General features: G+C 36.7%; 1 pseudogene; it reads left to right on the top strand.

The window, feature by feature from the left end:
* The first annotated feature begins 11845 nt into the window (after positions 1-11845).
* Positions 11846-12468, top strand: LOC109277391 (nascent polypeptide-associated complex subunit alpha-like; annotated as a pseudogene).
* The last annotated feature ends 939 nt before the right edge of the window (positions 12469-13407 follow it).

Below are 13407 nucleotides of genomic sequence, written 5' to 3'. Positions count from 1 at the left end.
AAACATTATAAGTAGTTCTTCAGGAAGAAGAAAAATGATAGGTCCAGAACATGTATCTACGTAAAGCAAGGAAGAGCATTGGAGTAGGAGTCAGAGGAGGTAAAACTTCTTTTACTTTTCATATTGTTAATTGATCTAAAAGAATATAGCCCTTAAAGTAATAATAATAAAACTCTATCTAAAAGTAGAGCCTTTAAAGTAATGATAATAATAACACAGTATAATAACAGTAATAATAATGACAACCTGTGTCAGCATATGGTTACGTGAAATAAATGATAGAGCATTAGTCTGCTCTGGCTGCTATAATAAAGTACCGCCTATTGGGTGGCTAAACAACAGGCATTTATTTCTCCCCGTTCTGGAAACTGGGAAGTGTAAGACGAAGGTGCTGGCTGATTTGATTCCTGGTGAAGGTCCTCTTCTTGGATTATAGATGGCTGCTTTCTGTGCCCTCATGTGGCTGAGGGAGAAAAGGAGATAGAGCGAACTCTGTTTTTTCTTTCTTTGCTTTCTTTTCCCCATTATAAAATCATACCTCCACTCTCATGACTCCTTCTAAATGTAATTAACACCCAAAGACCCTGTCTCCAAATACCATCACATTGGAGGTGAGGGCTTCGACAGAGGAATTTGTGCAGGGTGGGGGTGGGAAGGAAGGACATGACTCAGTTCATAGAAGGTAGCAGTGTCATAAGGGATACAAGGGAGCTATTAGAAATTCTTTTACAAGGTACTTGAAGTGGTATAGTGCTATTTGAAGATGCAACTGGCTTAATTAAAAGATACATTACAAATTTGAAGACATCCACAACAATTAAAAACATTATAGTTGATATGCTTGGAGAGATGATAAAATAGAATCATATAAAATGCTCAGTTAAAATGAGAGAAGGCACAAAAAGAGGGTAAACAGAAAGAAAACACAAATGCAAGGAAGGAATAGAATCCTTACAAACATCTTAGGTATTAATCCAATTGTATCAATCATCCCTTTAAATCTTAATGGTCTAAATACACTATTAAAGAGACAGATTATCAGAATAGATAAAAAAAAAAAATAAGACCCAACTATGTGTTGTCTACCTGAATCCCACTTAAATATAAGACTCATGTAAGAAGTAAAAGGAAGCAGGAAGATTTACAAGGCCAACTGTGAACACTATGTTTATGGCAGAAGTTTAAGAAATGGAGTCAGAGTTACACGCTGTTGCTTTTATAGTTGGGAAATCCAGGGAATCCAGCATTCACCAAAATCCTTTTTTTTCCATTCAGCAAAATTCTGATGCTTCCAGGAAATAGAATTAATGCCAGTTTTAGCATTAATTAGGTCTTAGGGATAGTAATTTCATAGCTTCACTTAAAAAACCAAACATCAAAATACAGTAGATTAATTCTTCAGAGTTATCCACAATTCGTGTTCAGTGATATTTTAGATCACATTTGTCTTGAAGAATAAAAGAAGACTAATGTGACAAGCAGCAAAAAAATCCAAAATAAATTGATTAACGTCCTCCTTCTTTTACTGTTTTAAAGCTGGTTACATTAGTTGTGAGGCCCTACCCTTTAGAATTAGTGATTTCATTTGGGTATCAAAAGTAAAGTCACTTTGTATGATAAGGAATCATGAAGACATTTATTCTGACTTTTAGAGAAGTACAGTTGTACATTCCAGCAGCTGACATGATGTTCTTTCTTATGACACTCCTCTGATTATTGTTTCGAAGTGCCACCCACAGATTACTCTTCTCCTTGTCTTGTCAAGAAACGATGTTGAAAACATGAAAGGTTGCTAAGTGCTTTTGTGGAAATAAGGCAAAATACACTATTTAAAATTTTTTCCATTCCAGAAAATAAAAGAGCACGTCATGTCACATCTCTCCATTTATAATCTTACAATGCACATCTTGCTAAAATGTATTTTATTGAAAGGATTCCTTCTTTTAGAGGAAGTAACACACATATATTCCACCTTGACTTTAATACATAATTTCCTTGACGTGACATTTTAAGAATTTAGAATATTTTTTTTTATATGCCAGACTCAATGTTGGAAAACTGTTTAATCGGGCCATAAGCACATTGGGTATATAAGCACAGCTTGCATTTAAAGGAAGTTTAACTACTCTGTAGCTGTTGATAAATTTCTCATTGAAATGAGCCTCACATTAAAGAACATTTCAGGTATATAACATACTTTGTGATGCTCTGTACGTGTATTGTTAATATAAAAAGATTCAGAAGACATTCCTGAATTCTTGTGTTGTGTAAGTAAATGACTGTGATTGCACCAAGAAATTCATTTGTCATACTGCAGGCTTCCTGATTCCTAGAGTGGAGATGATGTATTGAATAGTTTCTTTGTCCATATATTTGGTGATGAAATAAGCATACATATATATCATATATACATAATAAACATATTCTCTCTGTGTACTTATATCTTTATACATATGTACTTGTATCCGTGTGTGTGTGTGTGTGTGTGTGTGTGTGTGTGTCTGTGTGTCTTCTGTTCCTGGAGTAATCCTTGTTGCTATATAGTACCTTAGTATATAACCTAGTATAAAACCTTAGTGTATAACCTAGTATAAAACCTAGCCTGTTTTAGTGTGTTGCTGACCAAGTAGTATTAGGTAAATATAGCTTGGCTCACAGAAAGTCCAACAATAACCAGAGAAATTTCTCTTTGCTTCCCTTTTCTAGGGAAAATATAAGTAAATACCCAAGCTGGAATTTTGCACAGTGCTGTTTATTTTAAATATGTACCAGTAGGCTCCATATGCAGCTTTGTTTCACTTCATTTCTGGGATAAGTGACCTACATCTAAACTGTGAAATTTTCTAAAGTCTCAAGATCCAAAACTGTTATATGAAAACAACGTGTTACTCAATCGGTGATTTTATGAGACAGCATCATCTGTATGTTTACAAACACTGACCGAGGTTAAAAGCAAGTGAGAAGGGAGCTGCCAGTCTATAGCCAATCGCAGTTTGCACCAATAGGGAATTGGCAGTCTCAGCTGAGGCCATGCTGGAGCTAAAGGTTGCTGACTCTTTCACTAGAATTCAGTGTGACCGCCCTGTCATCTGCTTGAGGCATGAACATCTTAGTTATAAGAAGAGTTCCTATCTCATAGAACTCTTTAACCTGGATGTTCCTTAAAATCGCTACTTTATGAAACTGTGCCAGGATTTTTCCTTACTAAGGTTCCAAGAGGTATCAACGGGGGAGTGCCGTTCATTACTCCAGACGAGCCAAACCAAAGTCTTGAATATTTAATATTTTATTTGTCTTGGAAAAGTGAGCCACCGGTACAAGATAAGTCAGGGGCATGTTGTAGTACCAGAGAGTAAAGAAGGGCTCAGGAAAACCTAAAAGGATGAGGACAGGGCACAGGGACACAGGAGCCAAGCAGAAATAGTGAACTCTCAATTGCCAAAGCTGGAACAGTTTAAGTGACAAAATAGACAATGTAGTATTAGATCATACTAACCAAAAGTATACGATAAATATCCATGTGTCTATACTGATAGAAAAGTGATTACAAATAAACGAATGAGGTAGAAGTTACAGAAGACCTCCAAATAATAGATGTAATTATTTCACTTTAGAGAACACACAGCTTTAATCCCCGTCATCCCTCCCCCACCCACCACAGGCTGACCTCAGTGACTCAACTCTATAGAGTAGGGAATGAAAAAAAAACGGTAATGCCAGATTGGGAAAACCTAGCACAAACTACCTTAAACGAATGGTAAAAATTTTCATGTGCAGTGATAACATGTGGATATCATCTATTCCTGATAAGATGTAACAGTAAAAACACTTCATCCCTATGATCTTCTCCCCATATCTGTTCATGACAATGACATCAGGCAAACCCACACTGGAGGGTTTTATGTGGGATAGGTGGTCAGTACACCTCAAGATTCTCCAGGTCATGAAAAATTAAGGAAAGGCTAGGGAACTGTCACAGATAAGATAGAATGTGGAAGACAGGACACCTGAATGCATTGTAATGCCCTCAGTTGGTTATTTGAATAGAAAGATGACATTGATCAAAAAAAAAAAAAACAAAAACCCATTTGCAGTTTAGTGGATAATAATAAAGTAATACAAGTAAAAAAAAAAAATAAGGCCAATCAAAAGATATGTCCATGTCCTAATCCCTGGAATTTGTGATGTTACCTTACTTGGAAAAAGTATCTTTGCAGACGTAATTAAGGATCTCCAGATAAGATCATTCTGGATTATCTGGCTGGCTTAAATCCAGTGGCAAGTTTCTTATAAGAAAAGCACAGAGAGATGTACAGAGATGAGAAGGTGGCCGTGTGACCGTGGAGGCAGGGATTGGAAATTGGAGCCACAGACCAAGAAGTTCCAGCAACCACCAAAGCTGGAAAGAGGTAAAAAGTGGAATCTCCCCACCAAGGTCTTGAGAGGGAGTGTGGCCCTGCGGATACCTTGATTTTGTTCTCTGGCCTCCAGAACTGTGGGAGAAGAAATGTCAGTTGTTTTAAGCTACAAGTTTGTGATAATTTGTTATAGCAGCCTTAGGAAAGTAGTACGGTACCGATGTCCATTTCTTGTTTTGAGTGATGTGCTGTGAAAATATAAAATGTTAATAATAGAGGAAAGTAGATGAGGGGTATATAGGAGCTCTCTTTACTATCTTTCCAACTTTTCTGTAAATCTAAAATTACTCCAATATAAAAAGTTTATTAAACCCCACAATTCAATGGAAAGATATATATAAATTTTAATTGTACTTTGTTATGAGTCAAACTTGATAATTCTTTGAATAATGTGACTACGGTGCCATTAGAGATACCTTACAAATGAAAAAAAACATTTACAGGGGCACCTGGGTGGCTCAGTCGGCTGAGTGTCTGACTTTGGTTCAGGTCATGATCTTACGGCTCGTGATTTCGAGCCCCACATCGGGCTCTGTGCTGACAGCTTAGAGCCTGGAGTCTGCTTCGGATTCTGTGTCCCTCCCTCGCTCATGCTGTGTGTGTCTCTCTCTCTTAAGAAAAAAATAAAATAGTAAAAAAAATTAAAAAAAAACATTTATAGAAAAGAAATCTTTCTCTTTTTTTTCTTTAAAGGTATTTTATTTTTTTATTTTTTGATGTTCATTTTTAAGAGAGAGAGAGACAGAGTGAGCTGGGGAGGGGCAGAGAGAGAGGGTGACACAGAACTCAAAGCAGGCTCCAAGTTCTGCACTGTCAGCATAGGGCCTGAAGTGGGGCTCGAACTCATGAACCAAAATCGGATGCTTAAGTGACTGAGCCACCCAGGCGCCCCAAGAAATGTTTCAAATGGGAAACATTGTTTTAGTAAATGCCAGGTTTGGAACAATACACTTGCATATTTGGATTTCGTTGTGTTTCAGAGCTACGGTAGTTTTTCTCTGCTTTGTAGTTGATTAAGGTGAGTGACCTTAACCAGTGCTAGAAATGATGCTTAAGCCAGGTATCACTTGACCTTCAATAATACATAAATTCTTCTCTATCCTGTTTCCCTAATTCCTTGATAACCCGTCAGGATTTAACTAGTGATCCAAATCAATTAGATTTTCTTGTGTCTCCCTTCTTTTAATTAAAAGTACATGACTCAGATTTGGCAAGGAAAGCAAAAACACTTTGTACAAGTTTCTTTAATTAAAAAAAATATGGAAATTGTCATCATGACCACCTAACACTGCTCAGACCACAGAAGAACCATTTAGGTATCATCAGCCAGCCCAAGGAATGGCCTGTAAAATCAGGATTTGACTTTAAGTATAGGAATGACTCAGGAAAGAATTTGAGGGTTACTGCAGTATTTTGTAAGGATGTGATGGCTTCAGTTAAGGCCAGCGTTTAGACCCTAAAGAAAGTCAACCATTGAATTTCTCTGTGGGTGAAACAGAAAGAACTGCAGAACTAAAAGGGTCAGTTAAATATCTAGAACAAGCGCTTAACCCTCAGGACAAAAAAGAGAATCTGTTTTTTGACAGCATATTGGTAGCTGTAAAGCACCACAGATAGCCTTACAGCTATTTCTGAGTTATCATCGGTACCTCATTGATGACTTTGTGAAGCGTCTGTGGATTCATCGCACTCTCAGCTCCACTTACGGCTTTGCTCAAGATGGATTATGGCATGTTATGTAGAGAATGCAACATAACATTTTTTTTTAATGAAAGGATTTGGCTACTTAATTCATATCTAGTAAAAAATGACCGGAAATAACTCTTACAAAATTTTTTAGGGGAAATTAAAACATTCAAGACCAAGTATTGAGAATAATAGATATCATTTTTAATTTAGTAATTATAAAGCAATGCTTTTATGAGAGAAAGCCTAATAATACCATGATTAATGCATGATTTTTTTTAATGAGTTTTCTTAGTTCAGAGAACGCAAACCAATTCCTTTTAAGGATGAGAGTTCTTGATTTATTATTTGTGAGAAAGTAATTTTTAAATCTGTAGACTCTGGTTTTTATATAGGTATATTTGGCCAAAGTGCCCTTATTTCCCATTAAAAGCCCCTAATTATGCTTTGAGGAAACAAAAGACTCTTAGACTGTTAAAACAAAAAGAAAGAAACAAACAAAAAGAAAAAAAAAACCCACTGTAAAATGATTCAGGCTGATAGCTAAATAAATAAATAAATAAATAAATAAATAAATAAATAAATAAATAAATAAATAAATAAATAAGCAAGCAAGCAAGCAAGCAAGCAAGCGAGCGAGCCTGGCCTATTATTTGAATAATCAACCTTTGAAATGTATGTAGTAAACCCATGGCCAAGAAAAAGGTTCTCTCATGAAATATTATGAAACAAAACATACTGGTGACATGTCTCCTCTAATTTTCACACTCATAGGGCCCGCTTACTGTCAGTCAGTGACATTTACTGTGTGTGCCTAGTGTTCTCTGAGTTCTAGTGAAGACCTACCTGAGGGTGGCCTAAAAGAGAGAGTATATGACATTTTCACCTTCAAGGTGTCTAGATTCTATTTTCTCTTCCTTCCTTCCTCCCTACCTCCCTCCCTTCCTTACTTCCTTCCTCCCCTCTCCTCCCCTCTCTTAAAATTATTTAAAAAATTTTTAAGTTTATTTATATATTTCGAGAGGGAGCGAGCAACCAGGGGAAGAGCAGAGAGAGAGGGAGAATCCCAAGCAGGCTTTGAACTGTCAGTGCAGAGTCCAAGGGGGAGCTTGAACTCATGAACCATGAGATCATGACCTGAGCCAAAAACAGGAGTTAGACGCTTACCAGCTGAGCCTCCCAGGAGCCTCTCCTTTCCTTTCCTTTATCCACTACTAGGTATTTATTCCTCGCTCTCTCTTTCCTTTCCTTCCTTTTTTCCTTCATTCTTCTTCTTCTTTATTTTTTTTGCTATAGGTGCCATTATTTATGGAATGGTCATTGTAATGTGCTCATAATCTTTCCGGAAATTGAGACCAGGCTTTATCACCTTTAGGACTATTGATGTTCTGGGCCACATCATTTTTTGTTATAGAGGAATGTCTTGTGCATTGTAGGATGAGACAGTGTGGTGGTTACTTTTGTGTGTCAACTCATCTGGTCCATGACACCCAGATATTTGTTCAAATGTTATTCTAGATATTTCTAGAATGTATTTTCCTGTATGAGAATAACACTTGAAGTGGTGGAATTTGAGTTAAGTACATTGCCCTTTATAGTGTGGTTTGGTCTCAGCCTATCAGGTGGATATCTCAATAGAATAAAGACTGACCTCCTCCGAACAAGAAGGAGTTTTTCTAGTATGGTGCCTTTGGACTTGAACTGTAACTTTTCCCTGAGTCTCCAACCTGCCAGCCTACCCCATCGTATTTTGGACTTAACAAGCCTCCAAAATTGTGTGAGTCAATTCCTCAAAATAAATCTCTCTCTGTCTATCTCTCTCTTTCCCTCTCCCTCCTTCCTTCCCTCCCTCTCTATGTGTGTGTGTGTGTGTGTGTATGTGTGTGTGTGTGTATATATATATATATACAGTTGTGTGTGTATGTATATATATGTATATATATATATATATATATATATATATATATATATATATATCCATCCATCCATCCTATTGGTTCTCTTCCTCTGAACAATCCTGAAAACTACAGAATTTGGCACTGAGAAATGGAGTGCTGCTATAAAATACCTAAAAGTATTGAAGTGGCTTTGGAACAAGGTTGTGGACAGAGGCTGGCAGAGTTTGAAGTGCATGTTAGCAAAAGTCTAGATTGCATTTAAGAAGTTGTTGGTAGAAATATGGACATTAAGAGTATTTCTGGTGAGACTTCAGATGGAAATGAGGAACATGTTATTAGACATTGGAGGGAAGTGGCAAAAAACTTGGCTGAATTGTGTTCTTGTGTTATGTGGAAGGTAGGATTTGTGAATGGATATTTAACTGAAAAGATTTTTAAACAAAGCATTTGAAAGTGTTCTCCGATAATTATTGAGCCTTATAATCTAAAGGAATTTGCCCTAATAGGTTTTGAACTTGATTCAGACCCCTGATCCCTTTTGCTTTCTTATTTCTGGCTTTTGGAATGATAGTATCTGTCCTATGCTTGTCCCACCATCATATTTTGGAAGTATATTACTTGTCTGGTTTCTCAGGGTCATAGCTGGAGAGAAATTTCTGCCTCAGGATGAATCATATTTTGAGTCTCACCCCCACTACATTTAGATGATAGTGAGTTTTGGGATTTAGAGTTGATACTAGAATGGATTAAGAATTTGGGGTTGTTGGTTGAGAGGAGAGCAGAAAAGAATGGGTTCAAACGTAAATGACTATCAACTTATTATAGACTGCTATTTGCCAAAGAGGTCATATATAACCCTAAAGGAAATCAAGTATCTAAAAGCACTAATAAACATGCAGAGGATAAAGAGAAATCCAAATATATCACTAAAGAAAATAATCAAAATGAGAAAGACAATAAAGGACCAGAGAAAATCACCAGAAAAAAAAACACAAAACAAGCAAGAATATGGTAATAAATACATATCTGTCAATAATTACTGTGACTATAAATGGGCTAAATGCTCCAATCAAAAGACATAAGATAACAGAATGGTTAAAAAATCAGATTCATCCATAGGCTACCTACAGAGACTCATTTTAGACCTGAAGACACCTGCAGATTGAAAGTGAGGGGATGGAGAAACATATATTGTGCAAATAGATGTCATAAAAATATAGAATAGCCATACTTACATCAGATAAATTAGGCTTTAAAACAAAGGCTGTACTAAAAATAATTCAAGAAACTGGAGATGTTGGTGAGGATGCAGAGAAAGGGGAACCCTTTTGTACTGTTAATGGGAATGGAAACTGGTATAGCCATTCTGGAGAACAGTGTGGAGGTTCCTCAAAAAGTCAAAAATAGAACTACCCTACAACCCAGCAATGGTACTACTAGGTATTTATCCAAAGGATACAAAAATGCTGATTTGAAGGGGCACATGCACCCCAATGTTTATAGCAGCAATATCAACAATAGCCAAATTATGGAAAGAGCCCAAATGTCCACCAACTGATGAATAAAGAATGTGTGTGTGTGTGTGTGTGTACACACACACACACACACACACACATACACAATGGAATATTAATAGACAGTCAAAAGGAGTGAAATCTTGCCATTTGCAACATTGTGTATGGAACTAGAGTGTATTATGCTAAACAAAATAAGTCAGGCAGAGAAAGACAAATACCATATAATTTCACCTACATGCAGAATCCAAGAAACATACCAGATGAACATAGGAGAAGGGAAGGAAACATAAGATAAAAACAGAGAGGGAGGCAAACCATAAGAGACTCTTAAATACAGAGAACAAACTGAGGGTTGCTGGAGGGGAGGTGGGTGGGGGGATGGGCTAAATGTGTGATGGGTACTAAGGAGGGCACTTGTTGGGATGGGCACTGGGTGTTATATGTAAGTGATGCATCCTTAAATTCTACTACTGAACGTGTTATTATACTACATGTTAATTAACTTGCATTTAAATAATTTTTTTAATTAAATAAAACAAAGACTAACAAGAGACAAAGAAGAGCACTATATAACAATAAAGGGGACAATCCAACAAGATCTAAGAATTGTAAATATTTACACAGCCAATATGAGAGCACCCAAAAACATAAACAAAAACAAATGTAAAGGAACTAATCTATAATAATACAATAATAGTAGGAGACTTTAACACCACAGTCACATCAATGGACAGATTATCTAAACAGAAAATAAGCAAGGAAACAATGACTTTGAATGACACACGGGACCAGATGGACTTAACAGATATATTCAGAACATTGTATCCTAAGACAGCAAAATACACATTATTTTATTTTATTTTTATTTATTTTTATATTTTTTTAATTTTAATGTTTATTTGTGAGAGAGAGAGCACAAATAGGGGTGGGGCAGAGAAAGAGGGAAACATAGAATCCGAAGCAGGCTCCAGATTCCAAGCTGTTGGCACAGACAGCTCAGAGCCTGATGTGGGGCTCAAACTCACGAACTGAGAGACCATGACTTGAGCTGAAGTCAAAAACTTAACCGACTGAGCCACCCAGGCGCCCCTCAAAATACACATTCTTTTAAAGTGCACATGCGACATTTGCCAGAATAGATCTTACATGAAATCATAAAACATGTCTCAACAAACATAAGGCAGAAATCATACCATGAACCTCTTTTGACCACACTGCTATGAACTAGAAGTCAACCAGAAGAAAAACTCTGGAAAGACCACAAGTACATGGATGTTAAATGATATACTACTAAACCATGAATGGGCCAACCAGAAAATATAAGGAAAAAAAGTTTTTTTTAAATACTTGGGAACAAATGAAAAGGAAAACACTGTGGTCCAAAAACTTTAGGACAGAACAAAAGTAGTATATACCAGTCCAGAAAGAAGCCTAACTTTACACCTAAAGGAGCTAGAAAAAGAACAAATGAATCCTAAAGCCAGCAAAAGGAAGGAAATGCAGATTAGAGCAGAATTAAATGATATTTAAACAAAAAAAAGTAGAACAGATAAGTGAAACGAGAAGTTGGTTCTTTGAAAAAATTAATAAAATTGACAAACCTCTAGCCAGAATTATCAAAAAGAAAAGATTAAGGACTCACACAAAATCACATGAGAAAAGAAATACAGATAATTATAGGAGAAATACAGAGTATTCTTCTATAGGAGAATATTATGAAAAGCTATATGCCAACAAATTGACCAATGTAGATGAAATGGATAAATTTCTAGAAACATATAAATTACTGAAACAGGAAGATAGAAAACTTGGACAGACTGATAACCAGCAAAGAAATCGAATCAGTAATATCTCCCAACAAACAAAAGTCCAGGGCCAGATGCTTTCACAGATAAATTTCACCAAACATTTAAAGAAGAGTTAATACCTATTCTTCTCAAACCATTCCAAAAAATAGAAAAGGAAGGAAAATTTCCATTTTCATTCTAGGAGACCAGCATTACCCTTATACCAGTACCAGATAAAGACACCACCAAAAAAAAAAAAAAAAAAAAAAAAGAACTACAGGCCAATATCCCTGATGAACATAGATGCAAAAATCCTCAACCAAATATTAGCAAACTAAACCCAGCTGTATATTAAAAAAATAATAATTCATCATGGTCAAGGGATTTATTCCTTGGATGCAAGCGTGGTTCATTATTCACAAATCGGCATGCTATATCACATCAGTAAAAGAAAGGATAATCCTTCTGCAACAAGCATGGGTCATATTCTTGTTCACTCTCTTTCTGCTGTCCTCTTGGTTCTTTGTTCCCTGCACAATATGCCAGGTGAACCCACAGAAAACGTTACTGCTATACAGTAGCAGTCACCCTGGCTCCAGACTGAGTTAAGGTCTGGAACACATTCCAACAGTGATGGATCAGCATCAGAGCTTGAGAAACAAGATTGCATGCAGGCAATGCCACAACAAGCCTGGCTGGCAGCAGCAGCTGAAATTGATGAAGGACCAGTCAGCAGCACAAAACAGAGCCAGAAATAAAACAAGGTATGGAAGGCTATGTCCAAAATGGGTCTATGATAGCGTCACTATGTGGAAATCTAGGAATATCCTCTATGTCATCACAAAACCAGATGTCTACAAGAGCTTAGCTTCAGATACCTACGTAGTTTTGGGGGAAGCCAAGGCCAGGGCTTTGTCTTAGCAGGCATGACTAGAAGATGTTGAGAAACTCAAAGTTCAAGGTAAAGTTGTCTCAGACATTCAACACAGATTCCAACTGTACAAGTGTAGAGTGAAGAGGAAGAGGTTGATGAAACATAGGTAGATGTTAATGATTCAGAATTAGTCACGTCACATGCAAATGTGTCAAGAGCGAAGACATCCAAGCCCTGAAGAACAACAGTAATGATACTATAAATCTTATTATGAAATTAACAATGTAACCATCTGAAAACAAGGGCTCATTTTTGTGTGTTTCAAAAGAATAAATGCAGCTTAGTTTGAAATATGTACTGTTTATATCATTAATAAAGTTATGGCTTCTTGTAGGATGAAAAAATAACCAAATGGATAAAGAAAAGGATAAGAACCATATCCTTTCAATAGATGAAGGAAAGCATTTGACAAAGGACAGCATCCATTCATGGTAAAAACCTTCAATAGAGTAGGGTTTGGATATAATAAAGCACACATATGAGAAACCCACAGCTCCTAGTATCCTTAATGGGGAAAAACCTGAGAGCTTTTCCTCTCTGGTCAGGAACAAGACGAGGATGTCCACCATCACCACTTTTATTCAACATAATACTGGAAAACCTAGTCACAGCAATCAGACAACAAAAAAAGAAAAGGCATTCATGTTTTCAGAGAAGAAGTAAAACTTTGACTATTTGCAGATGACATGATGCTCTATATAGAAAACCCAAAAGACCACCATAAAACCACTAGAGGTGATAAACAGGATGCATAATGAATATACAGGAATCTGTTATATTTCTATACACCAAAAATGATGCAACATAAAGGGAAATTAAGAAAATCCATGGGGTGCCTGGGTGGCTCAGTCAGTTAAGCGTCTGACTGCGGCTCAGGTCATGATCTCACAGTCTCCTGATCTCACAGGCTCGTGAGTTCGAGCCCCGCGTCAGGCTCTGTACTGACAGCTCAGTGCCTGGAGCCTGCTTCGGATTCTGTGTCGTCTTCTCTCTCTCTGCTCCTCCCCTGCTCATGCTCTGTCTCTCTCTGTCTCAAAAATAAATAAAAAACGTTAAAAAAAGGAAAAAAAAGAAAATCCAATTTACAGTTGCACCAAAAACCGTAAGATCACGAGGAATAAACCTAACCAAAGAGATGAAAGACCTCTACTCCCAAAACTATAAAAC

Source organism: Panthera pardus, unplaced genomic scaffold, assembly GCF_024362965.1.
Source record: "Panthera pardus isolate Hobbes unplaced genomic scaffold, ASM2436296v1 HiC_scaffold_13, whole genome shotgun sequence".
NCBI lineage: Eukaryota > Metazoa > Chordata > Mammalia > Carnivora > Felidae > Panthera > Panthera pardus.
This window is presented reverse-complemented; position numbering and strand designations above follow the sequence as displayed.